Genomic DNA, 23,413 nt, shown 5'->3' with positions numbered 1-23,413 from the left:
AGTTGTTGATTTTTTCATCTGTTTCTTCTAGCTTCTTGCATAAGTAGTTGAGTTTTTCATCTGTTTCTTCTTGCTTCTTGAACATGTGGTGCATGTACTCTAGGAACCTTATTCTGAATTCTTTTTCCGTCATGTTGCATATCTCTGTCTCACTTAGCTGCTTTTCTGGCGAGTCCTCCTTTTCTTTCCTTTGGGGGTTTCTTTGCCTACCCATGTTTGATCTCGCTGACATATGTAGATGTTGAGGTGTTCAGTGGCTGCTCCCTGGGTGGCAGGGGCTCCTTGGGTTGTGGTTGCTGCTCAGACGGTTGCGGTAGCAGCTGCTTTCCAGTTGGCAGCAGCTCCTCTGGTGGGTGTTGTTCACAGCTGTGTTGGCTCTTCTGGCTGGTGGGGGGAGGCTTCACGTACAGTTGCTGTTCCACAGACAGAGGGTGTGGTGATCAGGAGGCTGCGGTGATCAGGAGGCTGCGGTGATCAGGGGGCTGCTGTTGCTTGGATCTGCTGCGTTGATTTAAAGGCACAAAATACAACAGAGCAAGGCACAACGTACCAGGCACTGAACACAAGTATATTCACAATATTAATAACTCCAAATAAAGGTGACCACCCGAATTAAGAGAATTAGGGGATAAGGGAGAAAGAAGAGAAGAAGATAAAAGAGAGAACAGAAAAGAAAAATAAGAAAAAAACAAACAAAAAAGGAGTGCAAAAATAGAATTGGGAAAAAAGAGGGGGGAAAAAAAGAGAGCGAAAAAAGAGAATGAAGTAGAAGTGGGGAAGAGACTCCCCGTATGAGGAGCAAACTCCAATAGAACTGCCACTAATCTCAACAAATTCCAGCAACAGATCCCTGGAGATGAATGCAAACTACAAACCACCAATAATATCCAGAGGGGTAAGGGAAAACAGAAGCACAAAAATAACTGAGGTGGGGTGGGGGAGGGAAGGGAAAAACCAGCAGAAAAAAAAAAGAAAAAGAAAAAGAAAAAGAAAAACAACCTCACAACCAGTCCTAAAAAAGAAGAAAAAACACCAAACAAAACAAACAAACAAATTAAAAAAAAAAAAAAAAAAAAAAAAAAGCCCAATATATTCAACAATCAAGAAAACAATAGAAAGATAAGAGAGAAAAAAAATGGTTGGAAAGTGAAGAAGGATAAAGAATAGGTGTATAAGGATTTAGAGCAGTAGATTGGAAATAGGATATATAAGTAGGGTGGAATTAGACAGGGGGTAAAAAGAGGGAATTGGGAAAGTCTGGAGCAGGAATAGGGTAAGAGAAACAGGACACCAAAAGGGGAAAAGTAAGGAAGAGGGTTTTAGCAAAGAGGTGGAATTGAGATAGGGAAAATTAATGCTAAAGGAACGATGAAAATAGAATGGAGAACACTAATCCCAAAAGAAAATAAAGAGAAAATAAAATGGCACTTTAAAAAATGGTAAAATGGTAGGAGTAATAATACTGGTTAAAAATAAAAATGTGGTAATTGAAAGGGTAAAATCAGGTGATGGAAAAAGAAGAAAAAGAGAAAAAAAAAATTGGTTTCTTAGTAAAAAGGTGAAAAAATTAAAAAGAAAAAGAAAAAGAAAAAATTTGCAGTAGTGATGGTCTTTCGGTTCTTCTACTCTTCAGCCTGGTTCGCCTTAGTCCTGCCAGGTATTTAGGAGAGTGTTGAGTTTGCCTGCATTACACTGTTCCTCCGTGTTGTAAATCACAGTCCTGATTTTAAAGCAGGCCGTATTTGTGATCCAGTCTGCCTTAATTTGTATTCCCCTAAGAGTCAGTTTGTGGCTCAACCTCTGGGTGGCAGTGTTTTTGGGTTGGCCTCTGAGGCTATACAGCTTCTCTATCCTTTTTTAATCCTTACCCTGCTCTGTGTTGTTGGTGGGACTGAAAATCCCTCTATAGGCCAGACCCTGGTAACTCCCAGGGACTAATCAGCTTGTTTTAGTCCTTTATCTCATACAGGGTGGAATCTGGGTGTGGCTGTGCTCCTTGCCTGGGGGGCTGGGGGGAGGAGTTCCACCCTCTGGAGGAATGGCTGCCCCAGTCCTGGGCCCAGGGGTGTCTCAGCACTCAATTCGCTGCCACCTCCTCCGGCTCCCCCTCTTTCCTCAGCCTCTCCCCAGATTCCCCTCGTCTGCACCTTCACCCTCTCTTCAGCACAGGTGAGTGTCTGTATCCGAACTGTCCTATGAGCAGGGTTCAGTGAAAACAAAGAAACAGACAAACGCCGGCCGGCCGCGGAAACGCTCCTCTCTTACCGGTCTGGGAAACGCTCCTCTTACCAGCACTGCATGGTCTGGGAAACGCTCCTCTCTTATGGGCACTGCATGGTCTGATCAGTTCCTCAGGATGCCCCCTTTAGTCTCAGTTCTCCGCAATCACAAAATCCAAATCTCAAATCTCCTGGCGCCAGCAAACCCGCGGAACTCCTTACCCTGGTCAGGGTCTGTGTCTGTCCCAAGAGACGCGGCTGTCTGCCATGCGGTCTCCCTCCGACCCTCTGGGCTCAGGTCTGGCAAACTTTCCTGCCCAGATCCCTGGTTTTTAACCTTTCCAGGGGAGGTCTGCCCTTCCAGGCTGCAAGCCGTCTCACCAGCTGAGTAAATTTGCCAATTCGGGGTGGGTGTTATTAGTTTCAGCTGCTTACTCCGTTTGCTCCGGGACAAGACCTGGGACGCGTCTGCCTATATCGCCGCCATCTTGCTTCTCTCACATTTACCTTCTTAATCTCACTTTTTCCACCCTTCTTCCCACTCCCCTTCCATTTAGCAACTATCAGTTTGTTCTTTATAAGTATGTTTCTGTTTTGTATGTTGTTCATTTGTTGTTGATTGTTTTAGATTCTACATATGAGTGAAATCTCTTTATTTGAGTGAAGGTGTTAATTGCTTTTTTAACAGTGGTCTCTGTTCTCCTTTAAGTTTATCTCTTGATCTTGGGTCTAATTGAATTGACCACTCAACTCAGAATCAGGCATCTTTAGTTTTATTAATCTGTAATAATCACTTCCCAAATAGGGTTGTTTTGATAGAATTTTTAAATTACTCAAGGCCTTATTTTCTTTTAACATTTTTAAAAACATTAACAAACAACTCTTTTTTTAAAAAATATATTTTATTGATTTTTTTACAGAGAGGAAGGGAGAAGGATAGAGAGTTAGAAACATCGATGAGAGAGAAACATTGATCAGCTGCCTCATGCACACTCCCCACTGGGGACTTGCCCGCAACCAAGGTATATGCCCTTCACCGGAATCGAACCTGGGACCCTTCAGTCCGCAGGCTGATGTTCTATCCACTGAGCTAAACTGGTCAGGGCGACAAACAATTCTTTAAAACAGGGGTCCTCAAACTACGGTCCGCGGGCCACATGCAGCCTGCTGAAAACATTTATCTGGCCCTCCAGGTGTTTTTGCCACTGCTGTGTGCATAGGAATTTGTTCATAGTTTTTTTTAAACTATAGTTCGGCCCTCCAACGGTCTGAGGGATAGTGAACTGGCCACCTGTTTAAAAAGTTTGAGGACCCCTGCAAAAGGTCCTATCTCCATTCTACCTCTGTTTTTCTGAACATACTAAAAAATAAATTTTAAACACTAAACAATTTTAAAAACCATTTTTTAGTGGTTTCCAGATAGAGATGGTGAATTCTATAGTCCTCTGTGTTGTTAAATTATACCAGTTACTGTGATTACCTGATGTGTCTGCAGATTCACAGAAGAATTGATAGATGAAGGATGGCCATTTCAACATTAGGCAGATGTGAGGATATTGTCATCTTAGATTGGCAGCTGCTTTTGAAGTTCTCTCTGCTTCTTGTTGTTTGGGATAGCACTTTAATTTTGTAGTTAATCAGAAATAGTTGCTTTAAAAATGCTAGCTGTATCCAATAAATGTGAGAACACAGATGGGTCCCCCAAGAAATTACTAACTTGCTGGTGGTTTGAAGAATTTTGTGGTGTTTGTGTGTGTGTGTGTGTGTGTGTGTGTGTGTGTATGCTTTAGCATTTGTAGGGGAGAGAGAGAGAGAGCGAGAGAGAGAGAGAGAAATGAGAACTTTTCCCAGTTTCCCCCCATAGCTTGGGATGTGTGCAACATAACACTTTTGTGGAAAATTGAGAAAGAAAATTCCTTTTAACTGATATGTTAAAATCTAGTACTTTTATGATATGGAATGATAGATGATTCTGAAATGAGAAAAAAAAATGAACCTTAAGGCATTCTTTAAAGCTGTGACTATCTGGTATCTGTTGACAGGTTGTGATTACAATCTCTTGGGTCGCCTCCTTTTATCATTTTCTGAGCAATCTGGCTCTTGGATGGTGACTCCAGGGCAGTGGAAGATGTTTTGTTCTGTTATCTCACCTGGCTTGAAATTTGCTGTTAAGGTGAAGTTCTTGGCAATTTATTAGAACCTTTAAGTGTATGAACTACCCCTTGATTCTAATCTAAGTTTGGAGGAGGCAATGGAGCATAGTTGTGTTAAAGACACAAATTTGAGACAGTGGTACCTGCATGAATGCAGTTCAAACGTTTTGACTCATCCAGTTACTAGCAGAATGACAAAGCAGTTACATAGCCTCTGTGGAATTTAGTTACCTCATCTTTAAAATGGGAGTAGTAATAATACTAGCTAACACTAATACAGCTCAGGTCTCTAATTGGGCATGAGGGTCTCTTTAAGTGCTTTACATAATATTAGCTCATTAAGTTTTCATAATACTAGGAGCTAGATACTTATTTTCATCCCCCTAATAATTGTAACTACTTTAATGGCTTGTCGTGAGGGTTGAGATGACAATACGTGTAATGTACTGATCACTGTGCTTGGCACTTAGCAAGTGTTTCACAGAGCTTAGCTATTACTAGTGCATCTCCTTTACCAGGGTCCTCTGCTGGTATTAAGTTTGACGGGTACCTAGTAAATCTGGCCTGCTTAACCGATTTTCAAAATAGAAATCTCAGACCTGGAAGAGTTACTGTAAGGAGTACCTGCAAAATCAGGTCCCGGGAGACAATAAGTAAATAGAAATCAAAGAGAGGGTTGAAGCCAAGCAAAATAGAATCACCAAAAAACCGTATTAGTGAAATATTTAGAATGTTACATACGAGAGGAGAAAAGGTAAATGTGTGGAAGAGAAGGACATATATCGTGGTAAGTATTATATCATGATGCTATACAAATTGTACACAATACTTAACACTGCAGTGCCATTTTGCAAAGTGACCTAGCTTAGAAAAAGGGTGATAAGCTTCATTCTCGATAGCATGATTTGGAAAATTCCAACTTCACTGCTGATTGTTTTGGGGAGTTCTTGGTTAAATGCAGTCATCTACCATTTTCACCTTAATTTTTTGATCAGCTTAGACCATGTTATTTTTTCTTGGCTGACCCACAGAGAAATTGAAAGATGGGTGCTTTTGTGTGTGTGTGAATATGAAAGGTAGTAAAAAGTTTAAAAGACATTCTCATCTTAGCCTCACTATCTGAATGAAAAAGATGAAACATTGTTTGTTTAGAGACATAGACTTTATGTTTAGTGTGTGATGTCTAGTTGTTTTTAAAAATGTTTAACTGGACATTTTCTGTTTCTTTTTTTAATTTTATTTATATGAATACATAATGTGAAATAACAAATTGTAATTGATTTCTCATTTAGAAGTATTTGTATTCCAATTGTCTTTTCTTATCACTGAGGAAAATATGTTGTTTTGAACATTGATAGTTTGTCAGTTCCTTCACAATAATTTGTACAAATGATAATTATACATAAATTAATAAACTGCTGGTGGGAATCTAATGAGGCATCATACTGTTTTTGATTTATTTCTGAATTATTTCCAGACTGCTGAACTGTACCAAGATTAATTGTTTAGTTAACCTACAATTTCCTCAACTCCAACAACATGTTTAGTAATATAGAAGTTATTTTTTAAAATGGTAAAGTATGTTTTGTGAGAGATTATTACATAAGAAGTGGTTATATAGGTTATTAAATAATATATATGTTTTATCTGTGTTTAAAAATCCTTTCCCCCTAAAAAATAAATCCAACCATAGTAAAGATCACATTAAATGTAAATGATTTACACCAGAAAAAAATCATTTTCCCATAACCTCTTACTACTTTATCTAGAGTGATTCAAACAATTTTCTAATGTCTAAAACAATGTTGGGTCCCCAGCTTTCATTTGCCTAGTATTCTGTTGACTCATTCTGAAGTTGTGTGCCACTTAATATATCTAAAGTGTTATTAAAAAGAAAAGCTTTAACAAATTATTGTAAATAATTTCTACCTGAGAAATATTTAAAATCAAGTAATAATTTTCGCTTTGTTTGTGAGCCATACATAGGGTGAACCATACATAAGGTTAACCATTTCCAACCATGTTTACATTAAGTTATAGACAGACGATTGATTGGTTTTATTGTATTGTTGGACCTATCTGCCCAAATATTACACTGCCTATAATTATTTTATAGTAGGCTGGTCCACTGATAATTAAATTTATACACTTACTTTATGAACAGCTTTCATTTTATTTAGCAAGTTCTTTATAAGTTAGTAACTCACAAAATATATGCACTATCATTATAAATCTGAAACCAAGATATGGAAAGATTTAGCAATATTATTGAATTTGCAATGTATTTTTGACTAAAACTAAATCAAAGGTATACAGGGTGCCTCCCCCCCCCCCCCCCCCAAAAGTATACACACGCTGAATAATTACTAATTCCAATGGATTAAATCAGAAAAGAAAGAAACATCAATTGAGCTATCAAAAAATCTGTATACATTTTTTGGGATATCCTATATACTTTTTTTCTGTCATAGGGCAGGGCTGATGTCCTGTGTATATATGTGTGTGTGTGTGTGTGTGTGTGTGTGTGTGTGTGTGTTTCCCAAAGGACTTCTAGTGAAAGTTGAGTTTTCATTTGTATGGGTTCTTTTGGTATTTTTAAGTGTAGACCTTTACGGTCTGGTGCTTGGACACCCTCAAGCTAAATATAAGTTACTGATCTTATTTATGACTAGGGGCCTGGTGAACGGATTCGTGCACCGGTGGGGTCCCTTGGCCTGGCCTGTGGGGATAGTGCCAAAACTGGCTCTCTGACATCCCCTGAGGGGCACCGGATTGCAAGAGGGCACAGATTCGTGCACCGGGCCTATAGTATGCATATAAGATCTTTGGTAAATCTCTTCCTGCCCTCCTCTCTCCTTCCTTCCCTCTGAGATTCATCAGTCTATTCCATGCTTCCATGCCTGTGGTTTCTGCTCCTGCATTGAGCATCTGCCCCCTGGTGGTCAGTGGGCATCATAGCTACCAGTCGGATGGTCGAATGGTCAGCTGGTTGGCCAGTTGCTTAGGCTTTTATATATATTTAGGTAATTCGGATTCATTCTTAACTTTAAGGTGCTTTGTTAACTATAAAGTTTGTTTTGACCTTTTGTTGGACCAAATTAAGTTTTGCTCTAACACATTTTTACTTCTCTGTCTAAAATCTTATTTTCAGTGTAACTTTTTTTGTCAGGTTTAATTTAGTAGTTTGAGTATTTAGCCAACCTTAAAATCTTTCACCCTTGTCATTTCTCTCCACACTAACACACCCTAAAACTCCTACATTTAGTCATTTTAAAAATAATACTATTTTCTGTCCATCTATTTTTCCAATCATATATGTATGTAGTATTTGCCATGGAAACATTTTATGTGATTTTAATCAAGTTGTATTATGTGCATCTGTATTTCATTATAATTCTCTAAATACCCATGCACTTTTAATTGGCCATATGGCTACATCTCATAATAACTTAATATATAAACTTGTGGGCCAATAAAATGTTGCCACATTTTAATAATTTATTGGTGCATGAAATGATTCCTGCATAAGCAGCCAGCACATAATCAATTAGTATATTTGGCCAGTGGTTTTGGGATCTACTTAGTTTAGGGCACTATGTAAGTGCAAGATCAGGCATTTCCAAACTTTCATTAAAGGGCACATACTAACAAATGATTTTTAGCAGTGGGTTCATGTTCACCTCCTACAATTACTGAGTGATTTTGCAATTCTAAAACCCTGGGGATCCAGTAGGCAAATCCTCTTTCCTGTGTGCCTTGCATTTCTGCTTGCTTGCTGTCAGATCTCGGTCGTCTTGAATTGTCATACTATTAAAAAGATGATTTTTCTCATTCCTGTTTCCGAGGATTATTTCCCATTCAGAAATGAAAAACATCTGCAAAATAGAGCTATTTACTTTCATAGGCCACACTTTTCCATCAAGAAAGGGCTTTGTGTGCCATAAACAAATATAAACATCATTTTTCTCTATGAACAATATGATAGTTTCATGAATCATGAGCGCATTACTACTGATTGTTATCTTGTAGAATTTTTACTATTGCTGCTTTCTGTTTCTTTTAAACAAGGGTGTTCAGACGGTGCTATTCATGACTGAATTTTATAGGAAAATGTGTGTCTCATTTGTTCATTCACTGTGCAGGGGCTTCAAGGACAGTGCGGTTCTTTAGTATCTAGAATTCTGATCTGATGGTGTGCTTGGCTGATTGCCATCAAGCAAGTCATTCAGAGGACTTAAGAATTCTGATGTCACACACCCTGTATTAATCTCAGGGGCAAAATTCACACGGTACCCCCATTTCTAAGTTTTTCACCTGCTAACTTTCTCAACCCAGGTTCAGGTCTTCTGTTGATTAGAAATTTCATGAATTTTACCTTTTTGCTGACACCCACATATAGATCTCTCTCTGCAAGTCCAAATGTGCTTATTGGAGTGGCCTAACACCAACACCAATAAAAAAAAAAGGAAGGAAGGAAAGAAAAGGAGCTTATATCCCCAGATTGATGCAGTGCCATGGTGGCCTGTCTCTCCTCCCTTAAAGTACTTGCAGTCCTGTGGCATGTTATGCCTCGGACTGCTTCACTGACCTTGGCTTCCAGTGCTGTTAAAACTGAATAGGGCAGAGTTTTCCTGTTCTCTTCCAATAAACCTCAGGAGTGAGATCTGGTCACTGGCATTTATTCTCTCACCTTTAGTCATGTTTCCCCTTGAAATGGAACTAATCAGGGAATTGTCCTATTTATTGATGTTCATGAAGCGTTCCATGTAAAATATATATATATATATATATATATATATATATATATATATATGCCCGTTCCTGTAGTTTAATGAATCCTTTCATCCATCTTCCTAAATTATAGATGCATATCCGCATGTATTTGTTTTTTGTACATTATGAAACCCAAGAAGGCAGTTTAACACAGTTCTTTGTGCTGTACCTAGAGAAATGCTCTACACGATTAAATCCTTACTACATGCATTTAATTAGATTGCCCATGTACTGATAGGTCCCCTGGGACTTCCAAAGCAGTTGACGCTTCTTTGGAAAATGATGCAGGCCCAAAGATTTAGGTCAGTCAAATTTCTATCTGGCTTTCCCAGTGGGGTAATTGAATATGTCTTTCCATTGTGCTATATTAATATCTTCTTTGTGATTTTTTTTTCTCTCAGATTCCATTGTCAGCTGGCCAAAGATTGTGCACTTTATATACTTGTTGTCAAACTCAGTGGGTGTTTGAAATAGCAATGTCTTTATGGTTTTCACTGAAGTGATTCAAGAGTCCTGCCACCTCTGTCATTTCTAAGAATTAGTCTGGAACTCCTTTGGTTCACAAGGGACATAAGTTACAGAGTTTAAGATTGAAAGGGATTTTGAGGGGTGGCCCTGCCCCCCCCCCCCCCCCCCCCCGCCATCAGTCATGGTTTTGCCTAGTCTAAACCCAGCACTCAACCTTTTTCTCTAAAATAAAGCTAGCTCCCAGTGTGTAGTTCCTTACATACTCCACATTGCCAATAGAGGGGTCTCTCCAAATATAGTTCTCAGCATACAACTCCTGGTTGTAAAAACCCTTGAAAACTCTTCAGTTTAAATTTTAAATCCTTTAGCATGTCATTGAAGATCCTTCATAGAAATCTACCCCAAATGACCATCTCAGCCTCATATCTCATCTTTTGGTTCCATTTAATGTAGTATTTGCAGGATTCAGTTACTTCTCCATAACCTGGATATGGCACGAATGTCCATGACTCTGTGTTTCTTGCTCTCACTGCTTTTCAGCTTTCAATTACCTATCTCCTCATTTCAAGTCAGCTCAAGTGGCAACGCTTTTTAAAGTATTTTCCCCAAATCTCTAAGGTAGAATTATTCTTTTTTTTCCTGTTTCCTTAGCACTTTGTTCTTATTGATGTTGCTACCTTATACCACATTATCACCATAGTTAGCTGTATCCTCATATGTCTCTCATTTTACATTGTAAGCTATTTCACAATGGAGGCATTTTTTAATTTGGTGCTGAAACCCGGAATTGAACTGGCATCACATATTTTTAAAAAAAATATTTTTATTGATTCCAGAGAGGAAGGGAGAGGGAGAGAGAGAGATAGAAACATCAATGATGAGAGAGAATCATTGATTGGCTGCCTCCTGCATGCCCTGTACTGGGCATATGCCCTTGACCGGAATCAAACCTGCGATCCTTCAGTCTGCAGGCCAACACTCTATCCACTGAGCCATGCTGGCTAGAGCTGGCATCACATTTTTTTATAATTCCCCTAAGATCTACCAAAGTCTACAATATAGTCAGTCATTCAATAAATGTCTTGAAAAAGTGTTAACTATTGATTCAGAAGGATAAAGACTTATGATGTTACTGATGATCTATTGAATGAATCTTTGTGACACTTCTGGTATCTTTTTCTAGAATATGGTGGGTATAAAAGGATATTAGTGTTGCCCAGCTGGTGTGGCTCAGTCGTTGAGTGCCAACCCATGAACCAGAAGGTCATGGTTCGATTTTCAGTCATGGCACATTCCTGGGTTGCGGCTCCATCCCCATTAGGGGGCGTGCTTTCAAGAGGCAGCTGATCAATGATTCTCTCATATCATTGATGTTTCTATCTCTCTCTCTCCCTCTCTCTGAAATCAATAAAAATAAAAATAAAGAAGAATATTAGTGTTATCTAATCTAAAGATAATCACCACAAAATCATCAAAATTGTGGGTTCAAGAAGGTGCATAAGTCTGATAAGATGGCTCTTTAATGTCACTAGGGATCTTGGATCCTTGTAGCCTTTCTAAGATTCATGCACTGAAAATAGCTGCTAGAGTTTCAGCCACTGTATCTACATTTTGGGCAGGAAAGGCTAGCGAGCATCAAAATGCACTTAGCAGCTAAGGGAGGAGAGAATAGATATTGGTGAGGGAACTGGTAGGTTTAGCCATGTCACATCAAAATCATATTTTATTAACTTTTTGATAATTTCTAATTGCCTAGTTATTCCCCAATAGTTTCTAGTTCTTTTAATGCTGAAGTTCTGTCTGATATACAGCTGTTTATTTCATTCTTATTTATGAACTGTGTTGCTTTTTTCCTGAATTTTTAAACGATTTGTTTTTGGATTTTATAACATGACATACATATTTTTTTGGTAGGAGATTTGAAAGATTAAGAAAAGGAGAAAAATAGAAATTAATATTATATTTTTACATCATTCAGAGATAACACTTTGTTACATAGTCCTTCAGTCTTTCTGAATTTTATACATATATTTATATATGTAAATATATGTTCATATATTTATAACTAGAGGCCTGATGCACAAAATTCATGCAAGGGACTCGGCCCTCACAGCCCCTCGCAGCCTTGCAGCCCCTCACAGCCTCAGCTGGCCCTCACAGCCCTGGTCGGCCCTCACAGCCCCTCGAAGCCCCAGCTGGCCCTCACAGCCCCTCACAGCCTTGGCCGGCCCTTGCAGCCCCAGTTTCATCCAGAAGGTTGTCTGATGCTCCTTTGGCTGTTTGATCTAATTAGCATATTAGCTCTTAATTATATAGGGTTATTTGCATATTTGCTACCTTATCTATCATATTATTTTAGAAAGTATTTATATTATTTTAAAATATAGATAGAAGATTTCTACATGTAAATAAATACTATTTGAGTCATGAGTTTACTCACAACTTATTTCGTTGATCCATAATTGTTAGACACTCCAGTTGCTTTTAAGGATTTACAATTATAAATATTATAAATGACACTGATGAAGTTCTCTGAACATGAATCTTTGCCTGTTTCTTTAATTCTTAGAATAGCTTCGTGGAAGTGGTGAAAAGATAGGGATATGTAAAGGAAAAAGTAAAATTTCTATAGAGATTAAGAATAATGATGTGAAGGATGTAAAATATTCTATGCTTTAGTGTATATTTGCTGAAGGTGGGGTGGTGTGTGTTAAGCAAGACTTCATCTCAGAGGATGAAGAAACAAACATTTTTTTCATTTCTCTTCAGGTAAATAGGAACAGGTGAATAAGGAGAAAGCATTCACACCTCTTTATATAGAGCAGCGGTTCTCAACCTGTAGGTTGCGACCCCTTCACAGGGGTCGCCTAAGACCATCAGAAAATACATATTTAATTACATATTGTTTTTGTGATTAATCACTATGCTTTCATTATGTTCGATTTATAACAATGAAATTGGGGGTCACCACAACATGAGGAACTGTATTAAAGGGTTGCGGCATTAGGAAGGTTGAGAACCACTTATATAGAGAGACTGGTGGATGTGGAACAATTTGCCAGCTGTAAACATTCAATGAAAAAAAAAAGGGAACAAAGTACTGACTGAGAACCCACTTGAGTTAGGAAACAGATCTCCACTTCTCTTCAACTGGATGGATATATAAAAGGGATGATGAAACAGTTTCCAGTTAGGGAACACCACAATGTAGACACTGTCACACACTGCCAGAAATCAAGGGGCGAGGGTGTCCTAGGTCATGGTCAAGGCATTTAATCCTGGAGTCGACTCAATATGGAATTATATACTGATGCAAGTTGTCTAGTAAACTTCAAGAGGATTATATTTAAATTATGTACAATACTAGAGGCCCAGTGCACGAAATTCATGCGCAGGTACAGTCCCAAGGCCTGGCCTGCAATCAGGGCCATCTTCCCTGACTGCCCGCAGCTAGCCCTGCCTCCCGCTGCCACCCACCCCCGGTTCCCCGTTCGCCATCAGTGATTGGAGCCTGCCAGCAGGGGGAGGAACAAAGAGGTCGGCTGTTCCTGCCTGTTTGCCGGCCCTACTCCTGCTGCGGGTTGCCCTCTGTGTGGGGGGCGACTGGTGGGGTGGGGGCCTTGGCCTGGAACCACCCATGTCCCCTGCTACCCACCCCCAGTTCCCCATTTGCCATCAGGTGATCGGAGCCTGACAGCCGGGGAAAGGGACCAATAGGTGGTCAGTGGGTCTCATAGTGACTGGTCGAGCAGTCGTTCTGATCATTCCACTGTTAGGGTCAATTTTCATATTACCCTTTTTAAAGGATAGAGGCCCAGTGCACAGGTGGGGGCTGGCCGGCCTGCCCTGATGGGGGCCCTGGATTGGGGTGGGGGGTCCCTGCTGGGGGGTGAGTCTGGCCACGATGAGGGGCCACAGGAGGTTTCCTGGCCAGCCATGCCTCTGATCGTGGAAGGGGTCCCCACTGGGGGTGGGAGGTGGGGACAGCAGGGTGGAGGGGCTGTGGGAGGTTTGCAGGCTGGCCACATCCCTGATCGTTAGTTGTTCTGCCATTTTGGTCACTGGGCTTTTATTATATAGGATTCTGGAGATTCTGATTTGTCATACCTTTCACAATTGAAATTATCATAAGATTATGATCAAGTCAAATTTACAATAGAAAATGAGCTTAGGGTTTTTGAAGTCCAAATGAAAATGGGAGAGGAGGGCAGACTAGTGATGACTTTAGAAGTTATATGTTAATCATTTTGCTTTGATATAGATAAAAATAGAGACATAAATCAAAAAGGCATTTGGTTTTCATATATCTCAAAGATCAGAACAAATGGGGGTAACAACCAGCATGACTTTGAGAGAAGTAAATCACTGTGAGTTAATCTAATTTTGTTCTCTGACACAATGACAGGACTTAAATATGAGGGGAAGCAAAAGAGTTCATATATCTTCACTATGCTGTACACCTGAAACTAATACAAAGTAATATTGACTATAAACTGTAACTTAAAAATAAAATTTAAAATAACAGCTCATATATCTTCACTTTAGTAAGGTTTAGTTTTTGCCTCACACACTGTTCTCATCAGCCAGTAGAGAAAATGTAATTTTGTGTACAGGGAGGCATAGCTTGTTATTTGTCATTGAGTCAGTAACCTGCCAGGACAGACCATGTCAAACACCAGAAGGGTTTATTGGGTGCTTATACTGAATGATATTTGTATTTATATCCAGAATTTAAGAATACAAAACATGGAAGCTATAGAGTAGGGAAGTTGCTAACTCTGTAGGAATTTACAAGAATTCCAAGTGAATATAGGAAGCAAGAAAAGTGGCTGAAGTTGAAGATCGATGAGAACCATTGATTAAAATGGCACTTAAAAAGAAAAAGGTAATATGTAGTGTAATGGAATGTAAATCGTATATGTAGTGCAAAAATATGGTAATATCTAGGCATTCTGACACCTTGTTGCTGTAAATTAGAAATGAGACCTATTATAGCTGTTTGGATGACTCAGGGGGATCTATAGTGTTTCCTGCCTTCACTTACATTACTCATCATGGAATAATCAATCCTTTGTATGTTCTCAGTTTTAAGACTAATGCATGTTCATCTGTTTGTAGGTATTTTTAATCTTTAGGTTTTGCAAAATACTTGGCTGTTGCTTTGTTAAAAAAAAAAAAAGGACATGTGTTAATTCCTCCAAAAATAATTACTTTAGTAAAGCTGCTTTGTTTCCATATAAACAACTTTTTATTCCAATGTTAAATTGTTGGATAATCTCTTTGAAGATATTGAAAAAGATCATTAAACTCAACATGTGTAATACAAGAATGCATAACACTCAATTTAAGACATGACAATATGAAGAGCCAGGAACAAATTGGGGCATAGATAAGCAAATATTTTTTATGTCACAAATGCTATTGGCTACAGTGACTGTAAAATAGAACCTGATTGTGGGATTGTTAAAATATGAAGTTGTGTGCATCTGTACTAATAAAATATAGTTTATAATGTCTTAATAGCCTCATGCTATTAATATAGTAATTCCCCTTCTGGGTATTTTATCTTAAGGCAGCAACTTTCAACTGGTGTGCCACAAGAATTTTCAAAATGTGCAATATGTGACACTGACCTTTTTTCCCTTAGGTTGTCAAATGAAAAAATGACAACAGCCAACACAACAAAAGCCATCCGGTGTGAAGGAATTAAAATATAAAAGTATATAATATATAAAATACAGAAAAAAATATATTTCTGAATTTCTTGTTCTTTATCCTAGTTGTCCAACAACATTGGGCAATGATTATGATTTATTCTAAATGTTTTTTTTTCTCTATTTAAAAACCCTTCACTGATTTATGTTTGACAACTTTCCTGTGATCCCAAGATATCTCAATGAAAGTAAAGCATTTATTTATTTCTACCTTTATTCTTTTTTTTAAATTTTTGTTTTATTGCTTAAAGTATTACAAAGAGTATTACATATGTCTCCTTTTTTTCCCCCCTTGACATTCCCCTGGCCTCCCCAACCCCGCAGTGTCTTGTGTCCATTGGTTATGCTTATATGCATGCATACAAGTCCTTTGGTTGATCTCTTACCCTCCCTCCCCCACCCCCCCGAAACCCTCCCCGGCCTTCCCGCTGTAGTTTGACAGTCTGTTCGATGCTGCTCTGCCTCTGTATCTATTTTTGTTCATCAGTTTATAATGGTCTTTATTATCCATAAATGAGTGAGATCATGTGGTATTTTTCTTTCATTGACTGGCTTATTTCACTTAGCATAATGCTCTCCATTTCCATCCATGCTGTTGCAAATGGTAAGAATTCCTTTTTTTTTTACAGCAGCATAGTATTCCATTGTGTAGTTGTACCACAGTTTTCTAATCCATTCATCTCCTGATGGGCACTTAGGCTGTTTCCAAATCTTAGCTATGGTGAATTGTGCTGCTATGAACATAGGGATTGGTGTTTCTGGTTTCTTGGTATATATTCCTAGAAGTGGGATCACTGGGTCAAATGGGAGTTCCATTTTTAACTTTTTGAGGAAACTCCATACTGTCTTCCATAGTGACTGCACCAGTCTGCATTCCCACCAGCAGTGCACGAGTGTTCCCCTTTCTCCGCATCCTCTCCAGCACTTGTCGTTTGTTGATTTGTTGATGATAGCCATTCTGACAGGTATGAGATGATACCTCATTGTTGTTTTGATTAATTTTAAATTTGGATATGGTTTCAAACATACAGAAAGTTTGCAATTACTATAGTTGTGAGTACATGAAACAGTGAATAAGGTACAGATATCATGCTTCTTGAGTTGAAGTGCTCTTGTGTGTTTTTTCTAAGAATAAGGATATTGTCCTGTATAACCAGAGTATAATTATGGAAAATAAGACATTATTAACAAAATATTGTTATTTAACTCAAAGTGCATCTAGGATCACACATGCATTTGTTTGTCCTGTCTTTTAATCTTCCTTTAGCCTGGAGCAGTTCCTCAGTTTTTAATGACTTTGAATTTGAAGAGGTCATGCCACATATTTTCAGACTTTCCTCAGTAGGTTCAGGCCAGATAATATTCACATTCCTCAATTTGGGTTTGCTTGCTATTTCCTAATGATTAATTCAGGTTATGCATTTTTGGCAGATACACAAGTTAACTATAATGTTTGCTTAATGGTGATGTTCTAACTCTTATCAGTACATCTATATTATAAGTGGCATGCTATGCAAAAGAAGAATTTTCAATTCCTTATACACTTTATTTTTATTTATATTTTATTGCCTGTCATGGATTTTAATTCTTTATGGTTATTAATTATTTTGATTTCCCAATTGTCCAACATTTCACTGCTGAGAGCTTTAGAAGTTACAGCCTATGTCCTTTGGACATATCCCCATCATTTTTAAATGCCAGAGAAAATGTTGCCACCTTGGATTCCATATATGTCTCCTTCCTATGTCTGTTATGCCAGGATAGTTTTTCAGTATTTTAATAGTATCAGTGGACTTTCTGAGAGTAAATTTTGTGTTGGTATTAGAACATTTGTTTTCCTCTTTTCTCCTCCTCATAGATTTTTCTGTCCCCCTTAGATCTCTGCAATACATAGTGGAGCTGGAAAGATATCTCTGTTAGAAATTGCTGTTTAATTTTCTGTTTACAAGTAATTTAACGTTTTTATTATTCTCAAACTTCAAGTTATGCTAAAGATCTAGGATTTGTGTGGGGGTTTTTGTTTGTTTATTTTGATTTGTTGACTGTATATATTTTGCTCAATTTGTGAAATGTTTAATACATTTCTGCTGTTAATACTACCCAGAACTCTAGCTCCATATTTTTAAAGCATTCTACAAAACATTGTTATTTCAAGTTATTTAAAACATGCCATGGTGTAATCAGAAAGTGTGGATTGAATAACCTTATCTTTTGTGGTCAGTGTTAATCCAGTTTATTTAGTTAAATTGAAGGGTTTTTTTCTCTATTATTTTTTTTATCAAATGGCATATTTGTCAATCCAGGAAGTCTCTGAAAGATGTATGCATGGTAAAATCATTACTGGAGATAACTTCTTTGATTTGGACCAATCAATTGTGTTTGTAAATTTCTCCATTAGCTTTAAAAATGATCAAATGTGTATTTAGACAAATGGACATTCAAACTCATGAAATTTAAAAAAATGTAATTAGATTAAAATAAGGTAACTAACTAATCAATAACACCTGAGTATAAAAACCAGTGAAATGTAGTTTTAAGCAGTTGCTTCAACTAATGAAATAAGCATTTTGAGCCTCATTGAGGATAGTCCTTCCTCCAGTTTCATAGTAAAGAGGTCCGATTGTAGTTGGTATGCAGGGATCAGGAACAAAACACTGATGTTTGAAAATGGAAGAGTAGAAGACAGCTTGCAAAAGTAGGAAATAGCTGAGGGCAGAAAGTATGTCTCATCCAAGAGAGACAACAATTTCTACGTTCTCTGGAGGCTCAGCCTAACAAAATCTTTGCTCTTTCAAAAAGCTAAAAACGAGGATTCTTATGAAAAATATTCCACTTTTGAATATTTAAAAAATACTTTTGAATCCATGATGTGGAATAAACAAACCATGTCAATAAGCCAGATTTGGTTATTACACTCCACTTTGCAACTTCTACTCTGGATGCAATGGAGGGACTCACAGGTGTTGTAGTGAGAAGTAATTGGGTCAGAAAAACTGATTCTGAGCCAGTGATGGTGAACCTTTTGAGCTTGGTGTGTCAGCACTTTGAAAAACCCCAACTTAACTCTGGTGCCGTGTCACATATAGAAATTTTTTGATATTTGCAACCATAGTAAAACAAAGACTTATATTTTTGATATTTACTTTATATAGTTAAATGCCATTTAACAAAGAAAAATCAACCAAAAATATGAGTTCGCGTGTCACCTCTGACACGCGTGTCATAGGTTCGCCATCACTGCCCCAGGATCACCTCTTACCAGTTGTGTCAAATTGTGGAAGTCACCTAATTAGTGTTAACTTTAGTTCTCTTGCCCACACGAATGAATATGCTAAAGTGTAAAGAAACATACAGATCTGCTAATAGTTGCTTTATAAGTTTATTGAAATTATATATGAATATGAATTTGCTTTTTTATTAAGCTTTAAGTTTTAAACTTAGAAAAATAAAAATTTAAAAAGACATAGTTTCTTATGAATTTCTTGATTTACTTCTTTTGAAAATATGTTTTTATTGATTTTATAGAGAGGAAGAGAGAGGGAAAGAGAAATAGAAACATCGATGAGAATCATCTATTGGCTGTCTCCTGCATGCCCCCTACTGGGATTGAGCCCACAACCCGGGCATGTGCCCTGACCAGGAATTGAACCAGGGACCTCTCGGTGTATGGACTGATGCTCAACTAACTAAGCCACACTAGCTGGGCTCTTGATTTATCTTTGATATTTAAATATAAATTTGCTAATTACATATATAGTTTTCTCTTGTTTGAGAAGCTCTGCGTGAACCAAAAGTAAAATCATTCATTCCTATGCCAGGTAGAGGCCTTTGCCACCCTGTTTTTTAATACTCCAGGAAGATAAATTAGACATCCAGCTCATTGTCTATTCTGTTTGGTGAACTGATTACACCTGGTTTTGGTGAACACGAAAGCACACCATCTGTATTAATAAACTGGTGTTTCTACTTAGTACTGTAAAGAACCACATCTCTCTGGGCAGAAATTCTGTTGGTTGCTGAGAACTAATGTTACTCTAAAGGTGCTTGCTGCTTAGGGGAATTTTACTTGTATTGTCCATCGTGTGTTTGATCTATCCGAAAAAGCACATTGTACCTTAAAGGGTTATTTTAAATGTCACTAGGTTGTATATTATTTTGTTTCTTTTGAACAGTTCTTTTATAAAACAGTATACCCCCAAACATAAAATCCTATTTATGGTGAAATATATTGAGCTTTGAAATTAATGTGCTCATCCCAACATCCCTCCTTTAAAAAACACACAAATTAATTAATAAAATCTTATTAAATAACTTTCTCCTTATAATTACGTTGACTTTCTGAAAAAAAGAAAATGGATGTTTGTGTATTTTTGTGAGGCATGCAAGTAGCATTCCTACTTTTTTTCTCAGTGTGTGGTCCTCAATTAAAATTGACATGCAATTACAAAGTGAATTGGTGCAATTCTCTGGGTAAATCAAGCAAACTTCTCCATCAGAGATCTTAATACGTTAGACAAAGGTGCATTTTAAAAACTTGAATTATTTTAATAACCACATCAAATCTCCAATTGCATTTAGCTACAGACATCTCATGATTGTGAATTGCTTTAAGTTGTTCTGCCATGTCCTGGGGGCATTGTGCTTCTTCTATATGATTCTGAATCCGTGTGCAGACTCTTGCCTCTTACCCAAGAGTGACCTCCTTGACTGATGTTTAGAACAGTTGGGAATATTCCTGTTCATCAGCCTATTATGTTTTGTAAGATACATAATCTATATTTCACAAAATTTTATTTCAGTATGTTAAGTATGTAGTGTCTCAGTGTGTGTTGGTCTGATTTGTATTTCTGTGTCCTTGGCAAATTGCTTACTCTTTTTTCTTTTCTTTTCACAGATGCATTTTGTAGGAGTATTTTGAGGATGAATGTTTGCAAATCATTTTGAAATTGCCAAGCGCCACATACAGTAAGTAATATGTATTTCTATTTTTTCACTCAATTTCAGTCATGCTGAATGAATTTGGCAGACTGTCATAAAAGAACACATTTCTATTTACAGTTCTTGATATTTGTGAATATTGAGAAAAACTATATAAAAAGATAAAAACTCGAGCTGTTGGTTAGTTGGAATTAAGTTGTATAACTTTAAGATGTCTAATAGCTGAATTGTACTATTGTTCTATGTACATAATGCACACAATAATGTTTTTCACATATTGTTTAAGATTGCTTTCCTCTGCATTGTACATTGAGAAGAGTGAAGAAAATAATTAATGTTATTTTAGCCAGTGTTAATAAGGAAGTTTTAAAAGGAGTATTAAGTATTAAGATTTGCTGAGTATTTGGATTTGCTAGTATTCCGATTTGCTCAATATCAGGCAATTTACACGTTGCAGCTTTAATTCTTACCCAAATATTTTAAGTTTATTATTTTTATTTCTATTTTTTAAATAAGAAAGCTGATACTCAAGAAGTTTTAATGCCTTGCTCAATATCTATTCAAAGTGATGAATCTGGGCATTGGACATAAGACTTTTAAAAAAATATGCCTTCGGTAGCAGAAAAAGTTAAATAACTTTTATTTAAGAGCCTGGATGTTTTTAAGAGTGCAAACATGTCCTGATTAGTTCTTTGGGTTTTTGTATTGCTTAAGCATTATCCTGAAAATGTTGCAGGTTTTTTGTTTTTTTTCCTGTTTGTCAATCATGTCATTGCTTTCATTTCAAATTATGCTTTCTAATCCTAACTTGAACCGCTTTGAACTAGAAGGAAATAAGTGAAATGCAACTTCCTTAAAGAAAGAGTACATAGATTGCCTAAATTATTCTTTTACTAGAGGCCCAGTGCACGAAATACGTGCACTCAGGGTGGGGGGGGGGGTCCCTCAGCCAGGATTGTGATAGGGCACAGGCAAGGCCGAGGGACCTCACTGATGCACGACTGGGGCCAGGGAGGGATGTGGGAAGTTGGCCAGCCAGGGAGGGACCATGGGAGGGCTCCAGGGCGTGTCCGGCTCATCTTGCTCAGTCTCCATCGGCTGGACGCCAGCAGCAAGCTAACCTACCAGTCGGAGCATCTGCCCCTGGTGGTCAGTGCATGTCACAGCGAGCGGTTAAGTGGACTTAGCATATCATTAGCATATTACGCTTTGATTGGTTGAATGGACAATCGGATGACTGGATACTTAGCATATTCGGCTTTTATTATATAGGATAAAAAGTGTTTAGAATTAGAGTTTTGAAGTTCTTCAAGAGTCTTCTTTCATTCAGTAAATACAAGTACACCATTAAATGCTACCATTTTATTATTTTAGAACTGGAAGGGATCATATAATCATAGATTCCTGGCCTCCATTTGCTCAAATTCCTTGTTTGATGAAGTGGGATGATCTGTAGGAGAATTTTAAAATATAATTCTCAATAAAAGTAGAATCAATGATGGCAGCATTGATGCTTAGTTATTGTCTCCAAATGCAACTACTCTAAAAAAAGGCAGCATAGTATAGTGCAGTGGTTCTCAACCTTGGCTGTACATTAGAATCATCTGGGAATCTTTTTAAAATCCTGATTTCTGGGCCTCATCCTCTGGAAATTCTGTTTCTTTGTTACTAATATTGTGGCCCCACCCCATAACAAAGAAACAGAATTTCCGGAGGATGAGGCCCAGAAATCAGGATTTTAGAAAGATTCCCAGGTGATTCTAATGTGCAGCCAAGGTTGAGAACCACTGGTATAGTGGATTAAGATTTCTGGGATCAGACCACCTGGCTTTAAATCCTGGATTTATTACTTACCAGCTGTGTGACTTTGAATAAATTACTTAATTTTTTTTTTAATGGATATAAGATTGGGAACTACCTCATTTGTGGCAAGTGAGATAATGCATGTAAAATATAGCACAGTTCCAGGTATAGAGTAAATGCTCAATAAATGTTAGTGGCTATTAAGTTGGAATTGATATTTTTAGTTATATTAACTCAGTATGTTTGTTAATACGCATCATAGCCTCAGAATCATGTCATATAAAGTACACAGCAAAGGTATTCAGTGATCACTGCTGATTGACATGCTCAAATAGAAAGTAAACTTCAGTCTTCTTTATAAACAGAGCAAGGTGCTTTTTAGTAGACATCTTTACTTCTTTCAACCATTAGTAATGAAATATACCATTTTGTCAAACATCAGGTATATATAGGGTGGGGCAAAAGTAAGCTTACAGATGTTTGTATGGAAAATAATGCAATGATTAATAAATAATAAGACAATAATAAACTCTGTGTTTTGAGTACTCACAGCTGTAAACTCACTTTGCCCCACCCTGTAAACAGTGTATAAAATTAGCATACATATTTATCTTATTGTGTGTTGACTATATTTCTAGGTTGAAAGTGTTTATATGCTTTTTGGAAAAAACAGGGGCAGTTGTTAGGTGCTTAGGGAATCCAAAATGTTTTTTGTTTTGTGTTTTTAAGAAGAAGAAGACAGGGCAAACATAAATATGAAGTAAAGAAAATAATGAAATGATTGTCAAATAATTTGGGGGAATAATCTCACCCAATGTTTTATGAAACAATTTATGGAAATTGAGGAATGTGGAGAAGAAAATAATTTTATTAAGCATTTTTTAAATAATTTTATATTTATTAAGCATTTAATTCCAGCGGAAGTTTAGCATATACGTTACATTCAAAATCTCATTTCATCTAAGCAATAATACCATGAAGTAGCTATATTATTATCTCCATTTTTCATATGAGAAAAATGTAACACAGAAAGTTTAAATCTATCATTCATGGAAATGAAGCTTGAGATCAATCTAATTCTAAAGCTTCTTTTCTTTTTTATTTAAATTAAAAAAGTTTTTTATTGACTTTTTAGAAAGAGAGGAAAGGAGAGGGAGAGATAAACATCCATGTGGGAGGGAAACACTGATCGGCCACCTCCTGCAAGTGCCTCCTGGGATAGAGCCTGCGACATTTTGGTGCATGGGACGATGGTCAACCAACTGAGCCACACCAACCAGGACTAACCCTTCTTTTCTTATCCCCTTAACCTGGCTGTTAAATATTAAAATTTTGTGGCTGATCT

The 23,413-nt window shown here is 37.4% G+C and overlaps 1 protein-coding gene across 3 annotated transcripts in view; it reads left to right on the top strand.

Moving 5' to 3' along the window:
• The window catches only part of GALNT13 (polypeptide N-acetylgalactosaminyltransferase 13), a 491,703-nt gene that overhangs the window by 20,467 nt on the left and 447,823 nt on the right, over positions 1 to 23,413 (top strand). For all 3 annotated transcript variants that reach the window (XM_070422971.1, XM_070422970.1, XM_070422972.1), the window contains exon 2: positions 20,222 to 20,292. The gene's annotated coding sequence lies outside the window, so the exon portion shown is untranslated. The remainder of the gene's footprint in view (positions 1 to 20,221; positions 20,293 to 23,413) is intronic.

The sequence above is a fragment of the Myotis yumanensis genome, unplaced genomic scaffold, assembly GCF_028538775.1.
Source record: "Myotis yumanensis isolate MYYU_CA2020_CCGP unplaced genomic scaffold, mMyoYum1.0.hap1 SCAF_8, whole genome shotgun sequence".
NCBI classification, from domain to species: domain Eukaryota; kingdom Metazoa; phylum Chordata; class Mammalia; order Chiroptera; family Vespertilionidae; genus Myotis; species Myotis yumanensis.
This window is presented reverse-complemented; position numbering and strand designations above follow the sequence as displayed.